Raw genomic sequence first — 6,692 nt, 5'->3', positions numbered from 1 at the left:
AATGATAAGGAATATGTAAGCTTCCCAATAAAAAAAATAAACCAATAAGTATTAAAAAAATCTGCAGTAAAAGATATCATCGATCGAAGATGAAAGCATGGAATTTGAAAAGCAAAATTCATAATTAGCCTAAGATAAAGATAAAAAGAAAGATGAATTACCATGTGAATTGGAGTTTCACGTCCTACTTCAATAGTAAAAGTCATTGCAATGGGAATATCTATTTTAATAGGTCATAAATCAAATCTCTATATGTCAATGATAGATTAGATGACTAAAAATTACATGAAATACCTTGTATGGACAGGCCTTTGACAGAGCAAAAAATGCAACAAACACAATAGAACATGACTTAATTCGCATTTCCTACAAAATGCAAAATATTTCTTACTATAAAAAAGATATAAAGAGGATGGTGCCTAGTAACCACAGCTTCTTAAAAGGAATTTTATATTTACATGTAACAGCATATATATACATATTTGAATTAACTTTTCAACACAAAGACAAACCTCAATCAGCTCCGCAAAAATACTAAATGTCAGTGACATGGCATTTTCATCATAGAATCTGCTAGAGAAAAGAAATTTGTGATATAAACATTTCTATCAATATCAAACACCAAACCTATAAACTGAAATAAGTATAGATCAAATAAGGCAATGATCAGAGACCAAAATCCCAATAAGAAATTATGCTTCAACATAGTTACTTGGCTACCACCTAGTAACAGAAATTTTCAGCTTCAATTATATTTTTTAAACAAAGTAAAATAAATAGAAAATAAAACACAAAACAATGAATATCAGCAAAATGAAACAAATGATTAATTATGTCATCCTGAAAACAAACCAAAAGCAATAGCGAAAAGCTAAATTAGAATAGCAATACCATTTCAAGCAAAAATTAAGACATTGACTAAATAAAAGATCTATAACATAATCTAGACATAAAGCAAGATGAAAAAAAATATAAGGGAAAAAATATTTTCAAAGAACAATTGCAGCACAAATATTATTTAATTAATTCCAAAACTAAAAAGTAAAACCAGCAAATAATATGAATTAAGAGGAATATTCCAACTCATAAAAGTGGCAGTCAAATGACAATGACATACTTCTGTGTTATGATAAAATTATAATAACGAATGGATTCAACATTTAATTTCTTAGTAATAACCTCATCCAACGTTGATATCGGAAGTCATTTCTTTACTTTGTAATCACTTAACAATAGATCCACCTCATTTTCTAATGGTAAGAAGTTTTGGATTCTCATGTTGCAAATAAAATAGGATTAGTTGTTGCTATTGTAGCACTTACTGTCAGTGTTGGATAATTTATCACTTCATGCTCTATATATTATAAAGCTTCAATGCATCATTTAGAAGTAAATATCAAACCCGCAAAAACTGCAAACAGCAGCTAGAATCATCCACATTGGTATTCTCCAAATGCTCTTCTAAATTCTTCTGTTAGAAAAGAAATTTTATAATATGAGATAAAAGAATTAATGGATTAGGTTCATTTTCACTCCAACTTAAACTGGTAAAATAAAGACACACCTTTAGGCAAGAGGTGCCAAAAAGGATATGCCTCATAGAATACATAGCTTGGCAACAATTAGCTTTTATTTTTCCTTTTCAATTCTGTCTAGTTTAGACCTTTTAGAATCAAAAAAGAAATATTGACAGAAGAAATGCTTGAATGTTTACAACTATCGATGAGAACAAATGAGAATAAATCAAAGAATACTTTTCAAAGGAACCATGGACAACTTCAATGAGAAAAGAACCAAAGAAGGACTTTTACTAATAATATTGTCAAAAGTAATAATATTGTCAAAAGTAATTGCTATAAAAATTGTTTCGTAAAATATGAAAAGAACAAAAAAAAAAGACTTTTACTGTTGGCAATCCTAGGAGTGGAAATGAAATTGTCCTTTTCTCGAGATTTTAAATGAAGAATGAAATTGTTTTTAAATTTTTTAAAAGAAAAAACAAAATGGTTCATCAAAATTGTATGAGAAGACACACAACATATGTAAGAAAGAAACAAACTATAATATAAAATTAGAGCAAACAAAGGCATAAATCAAATCAAAGAAGCCCAACAAATCACCACAGAAAATTTCCAAAGTCAAATCCTTTTCCTCAAATTGAAATAAAGAATACACGACCTTACCCTAATTCAAAACAAATGAAACACAAATTATCAACACATATATTAAATTAGAAATTTGAACAAATGAAAAATCACGTTTAAATTTTAAAAAACCAAGAAGAAACAAACGCCAATGCAACAACTTCTAGATTAACAAAGAATAAAGGACAAAATGGGAAACAAAACCAACTCAAATATATATCAAAAACTTCATAGCTTACGTGACTGACCTGGTTGTGATGAATAGCAGGCACAACCATGGGTGCCGGCCGCAATGCAGTCACGGCAGTGGCAGGATCAGAGACAGCAATGAACAGGAGTCGCCACTTGAAGCTTCAGCTGCCACCACAGCAACAGCAGCCGGACCGCCAGCAGGAGCAGCCTTTGGAGGATGACTTGGCTTCCTCTTCGAGCTAGGAGGATGCCCTATCCGACACAGCATAGCAACAACTGGGCCCAACTCATATACTTAGAATATATATACTTTAGTTTCATTGCACCGCATCCGTGTCCACCACCTTCATCACCCGGTGGAATGAGAGAAACAAAATGAAGGAATGAGAGCATGGAGAATTTTCAAATGATATATTCAAAAGCTCTTTTGGGAAATTTTACGCTCAGCTAATTTCAAATTTCAAAAGTTAAATCTAGACGACATAAGCATTAAGGCCAAAAGGATGAAGAAGTTTCATGTCAGTAGAAAATGCCCCATTACTCTCCATAGAAAACAAAAAAAAATGTTAGTATCCAACTTCAGCAAGACAAAAAAACAATACCAATATTCATTGAACATTTCAATTCATTTTGAATTCCAGTTATCATTCCATTGGAATTATAGATCTTCTGATTACCTACCTATATTCACAAATATTTTATTTGTATTCAAATAAAATAAAATAAAATACCTCCTTGGTGAGCTGCCCATTTTCTTCCCCTTTCTCTCCAACTCCAAACTAAGCCCCAAAACCTTGACATCCCACCTTAAGATACTGTCAATAAGAGAAGCCTTAAGACAAACTTTCAAGTAACTATCTTCTACTTGCTATTACTATCATTGCTAAAAGAAAAATATATCTAAATCCCCAATTGCAACATGGATGTCAACAACCCAAGCAATTTGAGATAATAATGTGAATCTTGGTTATAGTTTTAGCAAAACATATCAACTGCAAGTAAAACTCTTTATAGGATGAATCTAATACTTGCTTTGAATTGGTTCTTTTTGGAAGGTTGTGTAAATATAACATAAAATAGAAATAGTTGAAAAATAACAAAACACAAATTATCAGCACATTGAAAATTATGTTTAAATTTTAAGAAACTAATTAAGGAAGAGAGGCCAATGCAACAACTTATATAAATAGACCAATGAAAAAAATCAGGTAATTCCAAAAACAAAAATTAAAGCCAGCAAATATTTACTCTTCTTTTTATTTGTTATATTATTTGAGTACTATTTATTACAAATGCCAAATAATAATAAATAGATTAAAGTTTCTTCTCCAAAGTTGCAAAATTGTCCAGGCATCCATTTGGAATGTTATTCTTGCTCATGGCTACTTTCCATTCTCTCAATTATAGGTGTGGCTGAATAGAATTAAAGTTTAGATATAAATTTTCAACAAAAACATAACCAAGCACACACATCAAACCTACCATGTGCCTAGAAGAAATCAGATAATCATGAGAAAACAAAATGTAAATTACACACCACCACCCAATTTTAAGCCAATCAATTTTGAAAATAAACCAAAAATCTTTCAAATAAACAGGATTACTTATAAATTGCCAATATTACATCATGCAGTCATATCTCAAGCTCAATTAAAAAAATACCAAACTTGAAAATATTGCCAATATTACATGCTTGACTAAGCAATGGCTTCCTATACAATTGTAGTATTAAGCATAACTGTTTTTAGTTCTTATCGATGCTTTTAAATGATGAAGTATGTATTCTTAAAGACATATACTTAGTGAGATAATCGTTAAGCTTCAATTACATTTTTATAACAAACAAAAATAGATAAAAATAATGAACAACAAAAGGAAACAAATTATTAGTTATACCATCATGAAAACAAACCAAACCATGAAAAATAGTAAAAGTGAATTAAAATGACAAAAATAATTCAGAAACCACCTCACCTGTCAAAAAGAATATCATTCACAATGAAGATAGTCACAATTCTAAGCTAAGAAAATAAATTTTATTTTGCATATATTTTACATTTTAATTATATTTAGAACAAACAATTCAACCCCTCAAACATTTAGTGAAAAAAAATAAATTTAACTATGGAGAACATACCTTCCTGAAATTAGTTATATTTGCCCCTCCTCTACGTAACACTTTGCTAACAGCAGTAGATGGGACCATCTCCATAGTTTATAAGGGAGGCAAGCTGAGTTTAAATGAAGATCCAATAACATGAGTTGAAACAGAATTAATCAGATTAACATAGAAAGGGGAGTAAAGTAGTTGTAAAGTATAAGAATGTATATATATAACATCGATAAAATTATATACTAACCCTTCATATAGCTTGTAGTCATACAAAGAGTGACACAGATGCTAAACTAAATTTCTTCTTCTGAGCCAAGCCTTGGCCTCTTGCTCCACTCTATTTCCTTATCCTAAAAATAAGGATGATAGCTAAGAATTAAACTAAAAATCTCTAAATCTTCAAGCTATGTTAAATAAACGAACACTTAAGGGACAATATCAAAATACAAATACCAATACTAATATTAAAACACCCAACTTACTATCATGCATCTCATCTTAGTATATAAATATGTATGTCGTATTCTGTATGTTATTATCTTACAAAATTTAGTACTTTTCCTTGTCATTATCTCACTTTTCCTTGTCAACTTATGGGAAGCACATGTAAAGAAACAAATAAAAAAGAAATAAAAAAGCAAAATATTTTACATAAGTGCTTTTTATTATGAATTTACATATAGAATTTCAAACAAACAATGGAATCCAAGTCTAGATTTACAAATGTTTAGAAGACAAAAGAGTAATACCTCATCTTGTTTAACTATTAAACAAAAAAGGCCAAAAAATACGTAATCAGTTACCACAATTACAGGATTGAAGCAATCACTTTTTTGAACAAAATGCCCAACATTATAACTAACACTCACCAATTTAATCAAGGGAATTAATAAGGAAAAAATTTTTATTTTTCCTATTATATATTAAAAAAAATACATATTTACATATGACAAAAATAACCTGATCATCACCACCAGGCCTCACCACGCTTTCATTAAACTCCCAAGCACAATTTTCTTCTTCCTTTATTTTCCCAGAACAAAACAATATTTAGAATGAAATCATCAATTAAAATTTGAATAAAACAAAGAAAACCAAAGATATATACCTCTTCTCACCTTCAGAAAGTGGCTTTTTCTTTGGTGTTGCAAGGTCTTGTCTAGTTCATTCACAACTATATTCACTGACAACAGCAAAATTTAGTGAATTTCCTAAACATGATTTTAGCTCCTAATTACCTGCTACCACTGCAAACAAAAGAAAATAACATAAATTTTCTAAATGTGTTGTAATTTTTCAGATATATGAAAACACAGCCTTCTGGTAAAGTTTAAAGATCAAGGAAATACTTCCTCAGTTTCATTGATTTCATAGAAACACAATGATTTTGTGTGGCTATTCTAACTTTTAAAAGTGAATTACCTCTGTAATACCGCCCAAAATAGGATATCAAAGCTCTCAGTTTTCATCACCGGTGTCATCAATTTGCTGCTAAGATTCTAGTCCCAAAATGATTGTTTTTTTCTTGGCCACTTCTGATGCTTTGAGATAGTGACTTTAAACCACCAAAAGCTTGTCTCTTTTGCTCCACTCCTTTGTTGCATCATTTCATAGGTGTCATTGGCGAGGATAGGAGGCTAGCTCCACCATTGCCGACGTCGACATCTCGTAATCTCTCTTCTTCAAGTGCGGCACGCCATTTTGAAGATATTAACATGAAAAGCCATATTCAACTTCAATTAGCGTTTTCAACCAGTCAAACAATAAAATAAAGTATGTCCGAGTGAGAGAACTAACCATTCTTCATTCGCAACATCCACCGGCGAAAAAATAGCTGCGACACCGTCCCACGGAGGACGTAGCTCTACGGATCGAACAGCGACCGTGGACTCTATCACCGCCGTCGCCTCATTCCTCTTCTTTTCTCTGTAGACTTAGCTTCCTTCTCTGTGACCGTCACTGTCATCCTCGCCACCCTCTTCTCCTTCTTCCTTCGACTTTTCTTTTTTCACCGTCGTTTTCTTCATCTCTACAAAGTAGCTGGAGGAAGTCTTTCCCTTGCCAGCGCCAACTACTCCCTCTACCAAAACTTGCTGCTCTGTCTCTCATCTTCTCTTTGCGTTTAACAATTTTTTTGGTCTTCTCTTCGCGTTTAATGTATATATATGAGGATAAGAATAAGCTGAAAAATGATTTTGAATTTGAAGTTAAATCAAACTCCCGCTCAATTACCTTATTCACAG

The 6,692-nt window shown here is 31.4% G+C and overlaps 1 long non-coding RNA gene across 3 annotated transcripts; it reads right to left on the bottom strand.

The window, feature by feature from the left end:
• Positions 1-416: 416 nt before the first annotated feature.
• LOC130946074 (uncharacterized) lies at positions 417-5,698 on the bottom strand. 3 transcript variants are annotated; one of them, XR_009072225.1, is made up of 8 exons: positions 5,568-5,688; positions 5,410-5,472; positions 4,697-4,799; positions 4,474-4,567; positions 3,068-3,151; positions 2,393-2,680; positions 1,323-1,471; positions 521-570 (listed from the first exon to the last, which is right to left on the bottom strand). It is a non-coding gene; the product is annotated as an uncharacterized LOC130946074 (long non-coding RNA). The 3 variants fall into 3 exon arrangements; XR_009072226.1 differs by having other exon boundaries at positions 417-1,471; positions 5,558-5,698; XR_009072224.1 differs by having other exon boundaries at positions 417-1,471.
• Positions 5,699-6,692: the final 994 nt, after the last annotated feature.

Source organism: Arachis stenosperma, chromosome 1 (genome assembly GCF_014773155.1).
Source record: "Arachis stenosperma cultivar V10309 chromosome 1, arast.V10309.gnm1.PFL2, whole genome shotgun sequence".
NCBI lineage: Eukaryota > Viridiplantae > Streptophyta > Magnoliopsida > Fabales > Fabaceae > Arachis > Arachis stenosperma.
This window is presented reverse-complemented; position numbering and strand designations above follow the sequence as displayed.